The 18,641-nt window shown below is 42.9% G+C and overlaps 1 long non-coding RNA gene across 1 annotated transcript; it reads right to left on the bottom strand.

Moving 5' to 3' along the window:
* Positions 1 to 10,154: 10,154 nt before the first annotated feature.
* LOC120921616 lies at positions 10,155 to 17,937 on the bottom strand. The gene is made up of 3 exons (XR_005744919.1): positions 17,694 to 17,937; positions 12,215 to 12,478; positions 10,155 to 10,237 (listed from the first exon to the last, which is right to left on the bottom strand). It is a non-coding gene; the product is annotated as an uncharacterized LOC120921616 (long non-coding RNA).
* Between the last annotated feature and the right edge of the window lie 704 nt (positions 17,938 to 18,641).

The following is an 18,641-nucleotide window of genomic DNA, read 5'->3' as shown; positions in this document are numbered from 1 at the left end:
ATTGGAGACACTTCAAGTGTGAAATGAATGATATAAAATTGTCTAATAGACCTCTAAGTCCTTAGAAATGAATGTCTTGTATTGAGGGAAGTCTTTTACCCCAGAGCAGAATTCCAGCCTCTTCTCCAATATTTTATAAGATAATAAATGTCAAATATTACACTTAGAAAATATGAAGACGGTGGAAAAAAAATGATAAGAAGTCTGAAAGTAACACTGAATTAGATTTATACTTCAGATCAGTGCAGCACCGCTTTCTTATAAACCATATAAAGAACTCAAACTATCATCACAATTATCTCTATATACACACTTGTGTACTTTGTGCACTGATCAGAATAAATCCACTCTGATAATCTCCCCATACACTGGTTTGTATAGTGATCGGCACTCTCTGTCTTCTGTGCCTGATCGCTTCCTGTTAATGCGTGATGACGTCACCCAGCTCCGCCCTATGCGTAACGTCACACCTTGTGACTTCCTTAAAGTGGTTGTAAACCTCAGACATGAAATATGAACAAAGCATATCCCTCTATAGTGTGTACTTGTCTCAGTTAAGAGCACTAAGTGTCACTTTTGTCTGCTGCCTCCTCCTTCTGCTATCAGCATGAGTCACTTCTGACATGATAACATTTCTTTCATTCCGGTGACTGCATCTGTCTGCATTACAATAAAGAAGTTCTATTGGTGTCCCATTGCATTGTGCAGCTGCCTATTCCAAGTTTCCTTGTCTGTCGTGGTGGCGAGCCGGACCAGCACCTGTAGGGTTACCTGCCGTGGGATCTCTCCGGCTTCTCCTCTGCCTTCCTGGCGTTATATTTTATATTACTTATTTTGATGCCGGAAGGGTAAAAATAAAGGTATATGTTACATGAAATAGTGTAATATGCCTGATTGGGTGCTCCGTAAGGAATCTGTGGCTTTAGGCACCCTACCGTCCCCCCCTCCACCCCCTTACTCTCCCCTCACTGGATTGATTGACAGCAGCAGAAGTAAATGGCTCCCATTGCTATCAGTCTAACTCTGAATTAGAGATTTCATATTATTATAAACAAAAGATCTCTCTGGGGAGATTCGGAAGTGAACATGGTTATGATGACATCTCTTAGATCTGTGGTTATATTCTATATGAGGAAACTTGGAATAGAAAGCCGCACACCGCAAGGGGACACCAATAAAACGTCTCTATTGTAATGCAGACAGATGCAGTCACAGGAAGGAATGGAAGGTTAATGTGTTTCACACATCTTGTGCTTCGTCATATATGAGACAAGTCTCTGTGCTCTGTGGAGACAACTTTGTACAGGAAAGATATTGCAGGTCACACTCTTCTACATGACACCCCAGATATATAATTAGGGGAATACCGGTTGGATAGTTTCTCCAACTCAGGATAAATTGTACTAAACCATCTAACTTTAAATTGCAGATAAAAGACTTGAAATTGAGATTTCTGAGTAGAGGAGATGGATTCGTTTTACCTTTTCAGGATAAAAAATTGGAGTCTTAGCCATACAGTATATAGGTTGTAAAACAAGAAATATTGTTTATATTATGACCTGTAAAGAATGTGGAATTTAAAATGTTGCTAGGACGTCTAGAAGGCCTAATGATAGGATAGGAGATCATTTCACAGATTTTTTTTTTTTTTGTCAAATTAGTTTATTGGGTTTAAAGTAAAGAGAAAACAGTAGATACAATTGACAATAAAAGATTACAGAAAAATAAAAATGGTATCATGTAATAAGAGAGTATTTGAAACATAGAAAAATCCAATAAATATTTGTAGATCCTATGAGGAATATTAAAGGAATCATTAAAGCAGGTTATAGTCAAACCAATCATGTTAGTCTATTGCATTTGAACTCATATAAAATATTATAGAATATTGTGATATAAATGGAAACGGATATAATTATGATATGAACTAGGATTGTCCCGATACCGATACTAGTATTGGTATCGGGACCGATTCCGAGTTTTTTCGGCGGTACTCAGACGCCGATACCCCGCCCCGATACACAAATAGAATACTTAACCTCCCCCTCGCCCAATCCCGAGCGAGGGGGAGTGTCTATACACGCAGCGCGGCGCCAATCATTGCAAAGCTATTCAAAGCTGTAATGTTCCTGGCCGGCCGTAGTACTTTACACAGTCGGCGGTAGCAGGTAAGCGGGCCATGGCTGCATATGGGGGGGACACATGGCTGGATGGGGGGAGACACACATGGCTGGATGGGGGGAGACACACATGACTGGATGGGGGGAGACACACATGGCTGCATGGGGGGTGACAATGGCTGCATGGGGGGTGACAATGGCTGCATGGGGGGTGACAATGGCTGGATGGGGGGTGACAATGGCTGGATGGGGGGAGACAATGGCTGGATGGGGGGTGACAATGGCTGGATGGGGGGATACATTGCTGCATGGGGGGAGACAATGGCTGGATGGGGGGAGACAATGGCTGGATGGGGGGATACATGGCTGCATGGGGGGATACATTGCTGCATGGGGGGAGACAATGGCTGGATGGGGGGATACATTGCTGCATGGGGGGAGACAATGGCTGGATGGGGGGATACATTGCTGCATGGGGGGAGACAATGGCTGGATGGGGGGATACATTGCTGCATGGGGGGATACATTGCTGCATGGGGGGAGACAATGGCTGGATGGGGGGATACATTGCTGCATGGGGGGACAATGGCTGGATGGGGGGAGACAATGGCTGGATGGGGGGAGACAATGGCTGGATGGGGGGATACATGGCTGCATTGGGGGAGACAATGGCTGGATGGGGGGGATACATGGCTTCATGGGGGGAGACAATGGCTGGATGGGGGGATACATTGCTGCATGGGGGGAGACAATGGCTGGATGGGGGGAGACAATGGCTGGATGGGGGGAGACAATGGCTGGATGGGGGGAGACAATGGCTGGATGGGGGGAGACAATGGCTGGATGGGGGGGAGACAATGGCTGGATGGGGGGGAGACAATGGCTGGATGGGGGGGAGACAATGGCTGGATGGGGGGAGACAATGGCTGGATGGGGGGGAGACAATGGCTGGATGGGGGGGAGACAATGGCTGGATGGGGGGGAGACAATGGCTGGATGGGGGGGAGACAATGGCTGGATGGGGGGGGAGACAATGGCTGGATGGGGGGGAGACAATGGCTGGATGGGGGGGAGACAATGGCTGGATGGGGGGAGACAATGGCTGGATGGGGGGGAGACAATGGCTGGATAGGGGGGAGACAATGGCTGGATGGGGGGGAGACAATGGCTGGATGGGGGGGAGACAATGGCTGGATGGGGGGAGACAATGGCTGGATGGGGGGAGACAATGGCTGGATGGGGGGATACATGGCTGCATCTGTGGGGGGACATCGCTGCATTTGGGGACACATTTTAAAAAAAGTATCGGTATTCGGTATCGGCGACTACTTGAAAAAAAGTATCGGTACTTGTACTCAGTCCTAAAAAAGTGGTATCGGGACAACCCTAATATGAACTATAGCTATGGAGCAATTGTAATTTTAGCAATGAATCGGTTCAAAAACTGTCCGAAATAGGGGGGAGAAGGATCTTATTCATGTTAAATATTAAAACAATAGGAGCAAAATTAGATATCGTATTTACATATTCACATTTACCATTTTATATAATGAGATAGCTTGAGCTATATATTTGAAGAAGTGAGAGATAAAAAGAAAGAAAAAGGACAGAATGTGGAGTATAAAAAGTGGAAAGTGATGAAAACAATAGGATAGGAAAGGAAGTACAGGATAGAGGAAAGGCTCCGGGATCGTTACATAATAGAGATAGTAATAATATAGAGGGACTGTATCCAGAATGTTACTGGCTTACAATATCCTACCAAGGTCTCAATAGAGAATCATCTGGGTTAGATGAGATAGTATAGGTCACCCATGGGTTCCATATTGTTTCATATATGTCTATGGAATCATTGGTTATGGCTTCTGATTTTGAGTGGAGCATGGCTTGATGTACTCTATTTCTGGCATTTAACAGATTTTTAATCCAGTAAACTTTCCAATTTAGTGAAACATTTTGTTCAAGAGCATATTGTAAATGTTAGATTGGTTTCAGTACAACTCAACTGGAAACAAACAATTTACACATTTATACCACCGCTGTTAAAAAAAATAATACAATTGGGGAGTGGAGGGTTTACACAGGAAGGCATTCTTAAAGTGATTTTTGTATCTAGAACTGAAAAGCTAGTGTCTCGACTTGAGACTGACAATGGAAAAAAGTAACACATTTGCACCATAGTTACTAAAATATTTTGGATAGGCTGCAATTTCTGAGGGAGAAGGCAAGATGATATTTTTTTTATTTTCTGAGAAAGCAGATAGAACATTTTCACACATTTACACCACAACTATTAAACCTATAAACACAGGCTGCAATTTCTGTGATTGAGAAAATTGTGTGCCGTTTGTAAGACAAAATCCAGGCACACGCCCTTCAGACAAAAGTCTGACGGTTTGTTTGCGGAAAATCCGATCGTGTGTACGAGGCTTTAGCCTTCTTGGACAGGTTGCAATATCGGAAAGACTGAGCAGAAATATTCAATCTGGATTTTTTCTTTCGAAAGCTCATCTTTTAAGCCTGTTTGGACAGGCTGCTATATTTCAGACAACATTTTTTATACAGACATACAAAATCAAATTCCTTTTTTTAGGAGGCAATTCAGAAAGGAGAGAGCAGGCAGGGTCCATATTAATTACAAAAAAAAAAATATTTTAATAGTGAAAAATATTGTACAAATTATCAGCACAGATTTTAAGAATTTTTCATAGGACATAACTTTCAGGCCGCGTACACACGGTCGATCCATCCGATGAGAATGGTCCGACGGACCGTTTTCATCGGTTCACCGCAGAAGTAGACTGATGGTCTGATGTGCGTACACACCATCGTTCCAAAAAACGATCGGGTCAGAACGCGGTGACGTAAAACACACGACGTGCTGAAAAAAACAAAGTTCAATGCTTCCAAGCATGCGTCGACTTGATTCTGAGCATGTACGGGTTTTGAACCGATGCTTTTGTGTACTAACCATTGGTTTGGACCTATCGGTCAGTGGTCCATTGGTTCGATTTTAAAGCAAGTTCTCTAATTTTTGTCCGAAGGACAAAAGACCGATGGGAGCGTACACATGGACGGTTTAGACCGATGAAACTGAACTTTGGTCCATTTTCATCGGTTTGGATCGATGATGTGTATGCGGCCTCACAGGTACAGAGTGAAATTAGGCAGTTTCTATTTAAGAAATCACTGTTAAAACTACATCAGTATCCCAAAAAATTTAGGGTGCCAATGCACTCAAGTAAGTCCAGAAGATGAATACAATATTATGATATAGCTGTATCAAAGCAAAAAAAAATTCCAACTCAGAAGCAGCATCATTTATAGTAGCTGTATTTCTACCACTGATTTATATGAAAGCTCTTTATCTGTCATTTGTGGCCAAGGAATTGGTAGGTGTTGACACCTGCCTGTCCTTAGCAACCAATGATGCCACCCTACTCCATTCATGTACTTGTGTCATGTAAGCAAAGGCGCAGTGATAGTGTGAAATCACTGACCAAATAGAGGCACGTGCCCATATTTGGACAATGACTTTGACGATGAGAAGGTCAGTGATGTCACCCTTTAGACCTGACCTCTTTGTTTACATGTAGAAATTGTCCCCTATGGGATGTCATTCAGAGCAATTCAGCGATGGAAACACATTTCTTGGTGGGAGTTTTTTCTGTCATCAGATGCTAATTAACATTAATGATGTCGATCTTCATCACTGGATGATGACTAATGGATGTACAGTACATTGTGGGATTTTTTGGATCATTCATTTAATAAATTACTTGAAAGAAACCGTGTAAGTGTTTTTATTTACTGATTTTTTTTGTTTGTTTTTTTAGCTGCACAACCAACTCCAGCAGTGTGCCCCATACTGTACATTTCAAATAAGTGATCGAGTGGGCCAATAATGAGAAAGAATGTTCTACTTACTTGACTGTTCTTGTCTGTGGTCATGTGGACCCCCTGCAGCTGACCACACGATCCAGCAACATGAAAACATTATCTTCCGCATGATGGTGAAGGATAGAGATGGCCTTATGTGTTAGAAAACTTCCCCTGTTGTACAATAAAAGCCACAAATGGATGGAAAATGGCTATATCCACCAGCTGAAATGGCAGAGGCTGTGAAGCCAGCAATTTTACCAAGCTGGTATTGAGATGATGGGTATGATGTCAGCTAGAGGTGTACTTTTTTTCTTTTGTTCTAGTGGCTGGGACATAAAAACCTGCCTGCTCAAAGCTAAAGCTGGAGATGGCAGGGCATTGATGGCTGAATCAGAGAATGGTTGTAGCCTATACTTGCCCCCACCCTTCATGTACTGATACTGAGCCAACCCAAGAAGTGCTGTAAGGAAAACCTCTGACACTCCTTGAAATACTTTTATCCCTATCATTTGAGGCTGATAATGGGTAATCTTGTATAGGAGGAGGGTGGAAATGGAGGAGATTGAAGTAGCAGAAGAGTAGAGTGGTTCTTTTACTCTCTATCACTAGTCTTTGTAAGTTTGAATTAGAACTGAGGCTGGGTTCACACTACTACACTACTTTCATCCAACTTTGCTCTGTGTTCAATGTTTCCCTATGAGAGCGTCTTGTAGCGTCCTACACAAGTCGGTCCGACTTTGAAAATGCTCCCTGTACTACTTTTGGTCCTACATTGATCCTACTTCAGGCCCATTGAATATCATTGAAGTCGGACCAAAGTAGTATCCTGTTCATGAAAGTAGGATGGATGTAGGACCAATGTAGGATAAATGTAGGACCAATGTAGCAGAGCAAAGTAGGATGAAAGTAGTGTAGTAGTGTGAACCCAGCCTAAATGTGGATACTTTACTCATCTCTCTTATCCTAGTAGAGATTGTGGTCTCCTCAGGTCAGTCAAAGGTCTTCTTCTTTGTTAGTGATTGGCAGGAAGGTGGGAGGATTATCAGGGTGGTATACCAATGAGTCCAGGGGGAAGGAAATGGGTTGGAAAGGAGGTGGAACTGAAGCAGAAGTTGGTGTTATTGGTATAGGAATATTTTATTGATAATGCTCAAGAAAAAATAATATTCATGTTAATCAATAATAAAACAAACACAGTTTCTTAGGCGCTAAGAACTGTCAATCATATGGATGTAGATGCCCGAGAAGATGTGGAATTGACTAAAACCCAGTGCAGATGACAACCACTGGAAAATGGATAACAAGGAGCAACAGACAACAGAGCTGCACTCTGTGGGGCAGATCCACATACATCTGCGCCGGGCGCAGCGTATCTAAGATACGCTATGCCGCTGTAACGTACTTTTGTTTGGTTTGAGTCCTCAACGAATTTGCGCCGTAAGTTACGGCGGCGTAGTGTATCTCTTGCGGCGTAAGGGCGCGGAATTCAAATGGATGTAATTGGGGCGTGTATTATGTTAATACGTCGTGACCCGACGTAAACAATGTTTTTTTTAACTGCGCATGCGCCGTCCCTGGGGGTATCCCAGTGCGCATGCTCGAAATTTAACCGGAACAAGCCAATGCTTACGACGGTGACGTCATTCTATGCAAATTCCTATTCGCGAACGACTTACGCAAATGACGTAAAAAATTCAAAATTGTACGCGAGAACGACGGCCATACTTAACATTGAGTACACCTCTTAATAGCAGCTTTAACTATACGCCGGAAAAAGCCTAACGCAAACGACGAAAAAAATGCGCCGGGCCGGCGTACGTTCGTGGATCGCCGTAAATAGCTAATTTGCATACTCAACGCTGATTTTGACGGAAACGCCCCCTAGCGGCCGCCGAAAAATTGCATCTAAGATCCGAAGGCGTATGAAGACGTACGCCTGTCGGATCTAGCCGAGATGCCGTTGTATCTTGTTTTGAGGATTCAAAACAAAGATACGACGCGGGAATTTTGAAATTACGCCGGCGTATCTATTTCTTTGTGGATCTGCCCCTATGGGTATAAGTCATAAATACTTATAAACCAAGTAAAAGTCAGTTTATTGCACTTGAGAAAGGTGAACAACAACTTTAATACTAGTATCTATAATGCCTATTTGCTCCTATGACTGTTTTTAGCAACCTCCGCAAGTTTTTATACATGACAGTTGTTGTTCACCTTTCTCAAGAGCAATAAACTAACTTTTTACTTATTCAATGGTTTATAAGTATTTATGACTTTTACCCATAGAGCGCTGCTCTGATGTTAATCAATAATAAAGATCTACTGTATCTTCTAAGGTGGTTGTCAGATAAAAAGAAACAAAATCTGCATTTAAAAAATAATATATTGTATATAGAGAGTAAAAAAGCAACTGTTGAATAATACGACTAAGCACAAATAAAAGCAGAAAACATTCCGATACAGCCACCAATGGTCACCAATCCTTCGAGTCACTTGTCAAAGTTGGTGGCCCTGTAATTTTTACCAGTTTGAGTTTCTTTACATACTGTGTGCTTTGTTCTCATACAATTTCCAGGCTGACAATCTGGGGAGATGTTTCAATTCCTATCATTGTAGTAAGTTGGTTCCATTTCCATCTCCATCTGATCTCTTCTCCTCGTCCTCCTCTCACTCCGATTCTTCTCATTCTTCATCTTCCTCAGGTCATTGATAGTGTTGAGCAGAATATGCCATATTCGATTTCGCGATATATCTCGAATATATATTCGAATATTCGAGATATATTCGCTAAATTCGAATATTCGTGATATTTTATCGAAATTAAATGATTGCGATTTTTCGCTATTGCGAATGCGAAAATAATTGCGATTTTTTGATAACTGCGGTAGGAGCACTCTGATTGGCTCAGAATATTCGTGATATTCTATCGAAATATCGCAACATGCGAATGCGATATTTATTGCGCAATTTCGAGAAATGCTGGAGGAGCGCTCTGATTGGCTCAGAATATTCGTGATATTCTATCGAAATATCGCAACATGCGAATGCGATATTTATTGCGCAATTTCGACAAATGCTGTAGGAGCACTCTGATTGGCTCAGAATATTCGTGATATTTTACAATACAAAATAATTGCGAATATTCGGCAAATGCGGAAGGAGCACTCTGATTGGCTCAGAATATTCTTGATATTTTACAATACAAAATAATTGCGAATATTCGGCAAATGCAGAAGGAGCACTCTGATTGGCTCAGAATATTCTTGATATTTTACAATACAAAATAATTGCGAATATTCGGCAAATGCGGAAGGAGCACTCTGATTGGCTCAGAATATTCGTGATATTTTACAATACAAAATAAAAAGTGTTTTGCATTGGTGGTGATTCTTTACTCTATCCATCTGTCACAGCCATTTGTCAATCAAACACCTTGAAGATTGAACACGTTCATGCTGCATGCTTTGGACTTTTTTTCACTTCACATATCAAAGACATTTTTATGAAAGATTATTTTTCTATTATTGGGACTATATTTCTTTATATATTTGTTTCACTGTGTATTTCACAAGTTATTTGCGCTTGCTTATTTTATAATTTGCCCACATGTCTTGTCACTAGACATATTTTTTATTCTTGTAGAGCGACTCCATTTTCTGTCTTGTATTAATTTATGTTGTATAACATTTTTGAGTTGCTGCTGTATTCTCCCCTTTTTTAAGGTATGCGCAATTTTTTCCTTCTTACAAAAAATAATAATATCAAACATACAAATATTCATAACATACACATACACAAAGCCCCCCCCTTTTGCATCAGAGACAATCAGAGTTCTCCTACCACAGTTATCGAAAATTCGCAATCATTTTCGCATTCGCAATAGCGAAAAATCGCAATTTTTTTTTTTTTCAATTTGGCAACATAAAAGGATCGCCTCAGCTTAGCTACTTGGCCCAGGGTCTCTAATCATACCAGCAATGCTTTTAGACGTCGATAGGATGTGATCTGTTTTAAAAATCAAATTGAAAAAATGCGAATATTCGGAATTGCGAATATTCACCGCGAAATTCGAAATATAGCGCGATTTCTCGAATATGCTATATTCGAGTCGAATATTCGCAATGCGAATATTCGTGAGCAACACTAGTCATTGATTATAAAGATGAGGAGAGCAGTGTAGAGGACAAAGACCGCCCCGGATGACAGGAGGTGACCCAACAAAGACCGGATTTTTCCTAAATGGAGATAATGGGGTACAATGAGAGAGTTGTACATAATAGTAAATATTATATATGAAATCCAGTCAGATCTTCAGTACAGCAGTGTCAGTATAACAGGACAGAACACAATATTACAGGGCTGCACCATCTTTAATGCATCTTTTAGGGTGTGCCCCCCAAATCTTTGTTAGTATAACAGGACAGTCACACTGGTAACAGGGCAGAGATTCTGGTTGTCTTGGTAACTTAATAACTTATACAGTAAACATTGAGGATAGAAGAAGGTCAGATTATCATCACACAATGACAGTGAGCCGAGTGAGGACATGACTATGTGAGAGGGTCACCAGCCATTGTTCTATGTTTAACCAGTTGGCTGCGAGTAGCTGCATATTTACATGCAATAGCACAAGCAGCTCTGAGCTGAGAACGTGTGCCGTGCGTGCTTCCGGTACAGTAACTGGCGGCCACGGAAAGTTCCCAATCGCTCCTTGCAATCGGGACTCTTCCGATCATGTGGCTGCCGTGAGTCACATGGCAGTGGTCACATGGCCAAAAGCTCTGCCCCGGCCTCCCAGAGTAGCAAACCCCTTAAAGGGCTGGTGGTAGCTGGTGCCAAGGGGTTAAACCTTATAAGCAGGGTCCCATATATGTTATGGTGGGTTATATTTTAGTGAGTTTGCTGATACCATGGTATGTTCTTTCCTTTAGTTTTCTATGTAAGGTGTTTTTGACTATGTGGCTGTGTGTTAATTGTATAGAATTATTTTTAGATAAGTGATATGTTTTAGTTCTAGATTCTCAGTGGCAGTCTGTCCAGCTGTTTTTTTCATATCTATTTTGGATTACACAATTTTGTAGATTCCGGAGACTCCAGAGTGAAAAATCATAATTGGCCAGCCCCTTTATTGTCAGTTATGTAAGATAAAGATGAATAGAATGCCCAGCCATGTAAACACTGGACACCATGGGAGGGTGCCTTGTCAGCAGGGACTACCCTAGCAAAGCTCCTTGTCAACATGTTAATGAGGACAACAGTCTTTTCCCACAACCCTGCCTTAGTGGTTGTGGAGGTCTGTAGGCCGGAGGCTTATTCACATTTAGACGCCCCCAATAAAATTGAGGGGGCACCCAGATAACACCCTTCCTCTTTGTGAATAAGTAAGGGGTATGTGATACAGTATGTCATGATCACTTAAGTGATCCTGCTCCCTATTCCAGCAGCTGGGTGTTGGCTGTTGCATCCTCCCTGTCTGTGTTCACCTGTTAGGTGATTGATCTGCTCAGTCACCTAATATAAGCAAACTGAACACTCTATCCCTTGCTTGTGATAGAGACAGATCTACCCGTATTGTTCTAGCCCAAGCCCCGGTTAGTCTGCCTTGTTTGTTGTTGGAACCCCTGTGTTTGACTCGGATTGGACTGGATTATCCCCTGAATGCAGCCTGCCCTTCTACCTGGAACAGATAATGGATTATCCCCTGAACTCAGTCTGCCTCTACCTGGACTGTCTTGACTTTGAACCATGCTGTCTGCTAATTGCATGTAACCTGTTGTTTGCTCTGTTTGCATCTGCCTGCCTGGGCTGGCCAAGCACTATAGCATTGTGTTTAAATCCTGGGGGTAACCAAGTACCGGTAGGCCTGCTTGCCTTAAGGGAAAGGGGGCTGCTATAGGTGAAGTGCACAGTAGCCAGCTATCGTGTCTGAACACCTGCGTTGAAGTAGATGTGTCATTTGTGACACCCTACTCATTATCAAACACATTGTAGTGTGTACTGACCGCTCTGGTGGATAGCAGCTAATGTATACAAAGGGGCGGGTGTTCTGGGTGATATAATTTACCATATATGGAAATTTCCATATTTGGTCAATGACATCATAAGATCTCAGTTATTCCTGCCCAGCCCAGGGGATCTGGCAGATTTCTATTCTATAATGGGTCAAATAAGAGTTAATAGATTGTACTCAGCAGGGATAGGGCACACGTCACCTGGACAAGCGTCTTGTGTCTGATTGGTGGATCTCTCACTGATGACGTTCTTTGCTGAACAGCTGATATTCCAGGAATCGGGTGGTGACACAGGAGGCACAGTGACACGGACTGTCTGCTCTGATCCGGTGACATCATATACCTCCAATTCTCCAATCACAGTCAGGTAGATGGAGGGGTCAGTCCCCTTCTCCACACTGCAGGAGATCTCAGCGATGCCATTCTGGAGACACTTCACATCCAGCACTGGATCTGAAACCGGAACTGAGAGACACAGAGATGAGAGATCTGTAACATGGCACTATAATGAAATATGATCTCCATAATACCCCATCCACCCCAATCCATTACAGTCATAAAAAGTCACCGAAATCCTGAAATATCTTCACTGCAGAAACTTTTACTGCAAGATCCTACAGGGGCCAATTGTGTGATCCGGATGCCTAGGCTTTGGTTGATCTCTACTGGAGGGGACCACCAGCCAATACAAATCTACTCCTTCTGGCTCCCCCTCCCTGATACACCTGAGCCTGCATCCACAGTGATTGGACGGTATGTCCAAGAAGAAATACCTCAGCCTTCACAAGCCGCACTGCCTCACCGACTATTTCACATAGGTGGCCATGCAATCATCCAAAGATGGCACCGGCGCGGTGCCTTGTTATTTCTCATAGGACGCAGGGGTCATGCAGGGACCTGCAGACAAATCTGAGCCCATGGAAAGTCTAACATCAGAGCCTGCCTCTCCCCAGCAATCACCTTTAGATAGAGGTAAGCTGGCTGCACTTCCCCCCTGCTAAGGAACCTCTGCTTAAGAAGCAGCACTGGGATGTCCAGACATACACAAACCCTGAGGAAAATCACTCAGACTCCTAGCAGCCCTCCCTGCCAGTGATCAGCCAGCATCTGAGCACACACTAAAGCTCATGCTACTCTCTCTGCAAAGAGACTTTCATAATGGACTGCGCTCATCTATTTCTACCTTACACAATATAATTGATCGGGTAGAGGAATGCACGATTGACCTAGGAAAAGTGGTGACAAAACATACCTCAGTTTATAATGAAATGGCGGACGCCTATGACCATCACACTGAAGAAATCCGATTCCTCCAAGTGAAAATGGCTGATTTAGAGGATCGCTCCAGCAGTAATATTATCAAATTTGGGGGCATACCAGAAGCCGTTAAACCTCCAGAACTAATTACTTGCCTACATCAGCTATTCCTCCTGCTCCTCCCTCAGCTAAGTCAAGCTGACATGAGCATTGACCGCGCACACAGAATCGCCAAACCCAACAATCTGTCTGCATCCATCCCACGAGACGTACTGTCGCGCATTAATTTTTTCCAATTAAGGAACGTATAACAGCCTGTTCCATCTCCTCATTACCTGAGCCCTACTCCTCAGTCTCCTTGTATATGGATATCTCTGCTGCTACAGCTCAAAAGCGCAAAGAATTCACACAAGTCACCGCAGTCCTTCAAAACCATAATGTCCAATACCAATGGGGCTTTCCGGCTAAACTGATAGTGACTTTCCAGAATCAATCTTTCACTTTCTTCACGCTCAAGGAAGGCATCAAACGGATGTTAAATTGGGGCCTGCTTAACCCTCCCCCACCTGACTCACTGATGCAGTGACCACCTGCACGCCCCCGGATAAATGGCGCACTACATCTTCTTCAGACCATCGGTAACTCCTGCTACTTCACATACCTGTCAATTGCAGGATGTCTCATGTTAAATCCAACATATTACAATTGCAATTTTCTCCCATTTTTCTGACTCAACAAATGAGGTGACTCAACGAGCTGACTCAACAAAAGAGGTGCTAAGCAAAATCTTACCATTTTTCTTAAAAAAAACAATATATGTATGACCTTGTTATCTTCCGTAATGCCAAATGATTGCTGAACAATGAACAAACACGTTTATAGCAGAACTTCAAAAATTGCTAGGCTCCATAGATGAACAGGTGTGAGGGGGAGGGGTTACATTGCTGGAAAATGACAGCTCCTGGCTGCATAATTCAGTTTGTAAACAGATGACCGGGGATCCCTTCACCTATACCAGACCCTTATCCTAGGAGAGAATCGGGTAGAGGTGTTAATGAAGGAACAATCACACATAAGAAAGGTGTGAGGGTCCTCCTCAAAGTACATTGATTTCATGGTATGGATGTCAAGCAGGAGCCTACACAAATTCATAAAATAAAAATTGCATGAGGTCCAGCAGAGTGCCTACAATACCCTTATCAGAGAAGGCAGCCTGCCAGGTCAGGATAGGAAGAAGAAAGAGTGTGGCTCCTCCCTCTTGAACCATACCATATGCCCTCAGTATGGGGAGGGTACCCTGCCATGGGGTTACCCTTGATGAGGACAAGGGCCTCTTACTCACAACACTTGAGCAGTGGTTTTGGGGGTCCACTTAAATCTCTTTATTATAAGAAAAAATGAAATGATCCCAAAAACGGTCCTCCTCTATATGAATGAGAACCTCTGGTTAATTCTTATAATTTTTTTAATTATGGAAATTGCAAATCACTTTTGACATTTACTTTATTTAAATAAATCAGTAAGGTCAAAAAAATTATGACAAAATCCCCTCTGAAGACTGCTCACCACAAATGACAGCTCCCTGTCCCCACCAGGGAATTTGCTAGGAGAGTATAGTATAATTGTAGTTTGTTTGTCTTTACCTTGATCAATATTGGTTTTGCCAATGCTGTAAAAATATATCTTCATAATTAGGGTTGAGCGAACCCGAACTATAAAGTTCGGGTTCGGTACGGACTTTGGGTTTTTTCCGAACCCGGCCCCCGAACCCGAATAATTGGAAAAAGTCTGGGTTCGGGTTCGGAGTTCAGGTATGTTTTGGCGCGCTGCACGGCAGCCAATCGCCATTCGTTTTACTACTGTGACTGGGAACTGATCACAGCCATGCCTACTTATGGCATGGCTGTGATTGGCCAGTGCAGCATGTGACCCATCATGTGACTAGCCTCTATATTAGATAGAGGCACACAGCACAGATCGTCACTCTGCTTCACTTATGATAGGGAAAGGCTGCTGAATCTGCTGCTTAGGGACAGTGTTAGGTGTATCTGGCTCGTTGTCACTGTGCTTCACTTATGTGAGGGAAAGGCTGCTGAATCTGCTGCTTAGGGACAGTGTTAGGTGTATCCTGCTCCACAAATCTCAACAAGCACTCTTTATTCCTGTGACATCTGCTGTGCTTCATATAGTTTAGGAATTTTGTTCAGCTATAGGGGCAGTCAGCAATCTATAGGTGACTCTGAATATTTCAACAGCACTGCACCTGCCACCACCTGTGCACCTGTGATATACTGTGTTTTTCTGTCAAGTACATAGTTCAGGGACAGGTTCCTGAAATTTTCCTATAGGGGCAGTCAGCAATCTATAGGTGACTCTGAATATTTCAACAGCACTGCACCTCTGATATACTGTGTTTTTCTGTCAAGTACATAGTTCAGGGACAGGTTCCTGAAATTTTCCTATAGGGGCAGTCAGCAATCTATAGGTGACTCTGAATATTTCAACAGCACTGCACCTGTCCCCTGTGATAAATTGTTTAGGGCTGGGTTCCTGCTTCTTGCTATAGGTGGAGAAATATATAGGTGAATCTCTGCCCATTTCACCAGCACTCCACCTGTCCCCTGTGATATACTGTCTGTGTAGTACGTTGTTTAGGGCTGGCTTCCTGCTTATTGCTATAGGTAGAGAAATATATAGGTGAGTCGCTGCCTATTTCACCAGCTTACACTATTTTTGTATTTAAAATTTCTCAAAATTAGGGCAAGACCCTAAATTTGAGAAATATATAGGTAAATCTCTGCCCATTTCACCAGCACTCTACCTGTCCCCTGTGATATACTGTCTGTGCAGTACATTGTTTAGGGGGGTTGAATAATTTTGAACAAAACTGTATGGACCTCGTCCTCCAAGGTTTTTTATGTTATTTTAAGTTATTTCCCTATCCACATTTATTTCCAGAGTACTTGCCATGCTCTTCCCGACATTTTGCTGCCATTTGCAGCCCTCCAGCCCTTTCCCTTAGTTTTTTAGAGACATTTTTGTAGTCAAAAGTCTGGGTCCCCATTGACTTCAATGGGGTTCGGGTCAAAGTCCGGGTTTGGGTTCGGTCCCGAACCCGAACATCCAGGTGTCCGCTCAACTCTATTCATAATAAATTCTCCTCTGCTGTTGTCTTCCTTATTAGCCATTGGGGAGATTTCCCCTAATTTCCTATCATGGTGACCACACAGGAAGTGGAAGAAAATCTTCTCAATATGGATCAAGACAGCAATAAAAAGCTGCCAGAAGTTCTAACTCTTATCTCTGGTATAATATTTTATAAAAAGTCTCAGCTGGAATTGGGCTTCATCTACAAATGGCCTGGTAGATTATTTGGGGGAAAATAGAACGTATCACAATTACAAATTGTCAAATTTAGAAGCAGCTCATCCGGGGTCCTCCTCACATGATGTACTTGTATGACCTCTTTTTCTGAATGTTGGGTCTCTGTTCAAGTTTTTTTTATCTCTGTCCCTCTGCATAAAAACTGTATTTTATATTAGGACTTGTTCTGTGGTGTGGTCAGTGGTGAAGGGTTGTTGCCGGTGTCCAGGGTTCCCTCCTAGGCAGGGGTGACGCAAGTCCAAAACCACCCAAGCTATCCTGCCTGAAAGCTATCAAAGCTGAGAGCAAATCATAGGTGTTGGAGGCATTCCCCACCCTGCAACTGAACGTATGCAATGGGCATGCTGTGGGGCGGGGAATACCTCCACTGCCCATTATTGGCTGTCAGCTTGGACAGCTTCTCTGTGCAGGGCCATCTTAATGGCATCATGGGCCCCTGGGCAAAGTAATGCGCTGGTACCCCACCAGTTTGCCCAAATTTACACACCTACTTTCAGGAAACAAAGTATAAATAGTTGATAGAATTAAACTATATTCATTAGTATTTTCAATAAAATCAATTTTACAAAAGGAAAATATTCCATAAATCAAAGACTAGTCAACACAAAGGGCACAGTACAGGGGGAATGCTGAAGGGCACAACACTGGGATCAGGAGGGCACGGTATAGGTTCCGGGACGCTTCCCAGGACACGACTATATTGGGACAGTTTAGTAAAAAGCATGACTGTCCCAGCAAACCTGGGCCAGTTGGCAAATATGATGTAATGAAAGATTATTGTGGGGCCCCCCATGTTCCTGTGCCCAGGAGTGCCCATGCATTAAGTTGTCTCTGTGCCCTCTAAGAATTTTTCACTCAGGCCCCATCCATGATACACCTCTGGGTGTGATCTATATGGGAAGGTAAAAGGCTCTGATGGAAGCTGATCACTCTGTTATGTTATGTATTTCCTGGATTGTAATCTTTGTGTCTGGAATAATTTATCTCTCAGTAAAATCTTTAGTAGTAAATTCATCCTGGAGACATTTCTCTCACTCACCTGGACAGGAGATGTTGATGGATCTACTTAGATGATTGATCCGATTGGTGACATCACAGCGGAGGGTTCCGGAGACCGGAGGAGGAAGAGTTACCGGGCTGTGTGAGGAGACGGATCTCCCATCCAAACTCCAGGAATAACGCGGATCTGATCCTTTCACCGAACATTCGGCCACTGCGCTGCCATCCGGGAGACAGGAGGAGGTCACAGTGATGTCAGAGAGGGGGACTGGGGGAGGGGAAATCACATTATGAGAAGTTTAGAGAAGCAGAAAAAAAGAAAATCAGAAATGTATACAGAGCTGCCAACTGTCCCTGATATGGAGGGACAGTCCCTGATATGGAGGGACTGTCCCTGATATGGAGGGACTGTCCCTGATATGGAGGGACTGTCCCTGATATGGAGGGACTGTCCCTGATATGGAACAAAGTCCCTCTGTCCCTCTTTCCTCCTAATTTGTCCCTTATTTTGGTCTGATCTATATAATATATAAACCTTTCATCCAAATTCTAAATTGCTACATTTGTAAATTCCAGAAGCCGATATAAAGGAATATTAGTGGTAAACAAAAGCCCTTGTGGATTTAACTAATCATCTTTTTGTAGAATTCTCCTTTAAGGGGGTGTGTCAGGGGGTGTGTCCTATGGCCAAATACTTTTGCTAATAGGTGTCCCTCATTCCCATCTCAAAAAGTTGGGAGGTGTGAGTATATATGTACTGTGTATATGTATAAATAACAATCACTAGAACTTAAATCCAAAAGGGATAAATTTGGGGGATAAAACAAGTTCATGGAATTGACTCCATCATGTCTCCTTCACTGTGCCTCTTCCACCATGTTCCTCCACCGTGTCTCCTCCAACATTGCTCCTCAACTGTGTCTCCTCCACTGTGTCCTTTCATTTCAGATGTCAGGAACTTGTTGCCAGCCATCAGGCTAAAGCCTCG

The sequence above is a fragment of the Rana temporaria genome (assembly GCF_905171775.1).
Source record: "Rana temporaria chromosome 2 unlocalized genomic scaffold, aRanTem1.1 chr2j, whole genome shotgun sequence".
Lineage (NCBI taxonomy): Eukaryota > Metazoa > Chordata > Amphibia > Anura > Ranidae > Rana > Rana temporaria.
Note: the sequence above shows the minus strand (reverse complement) of the source record. Positions and strands in the feature narration are given on the sequence as shown.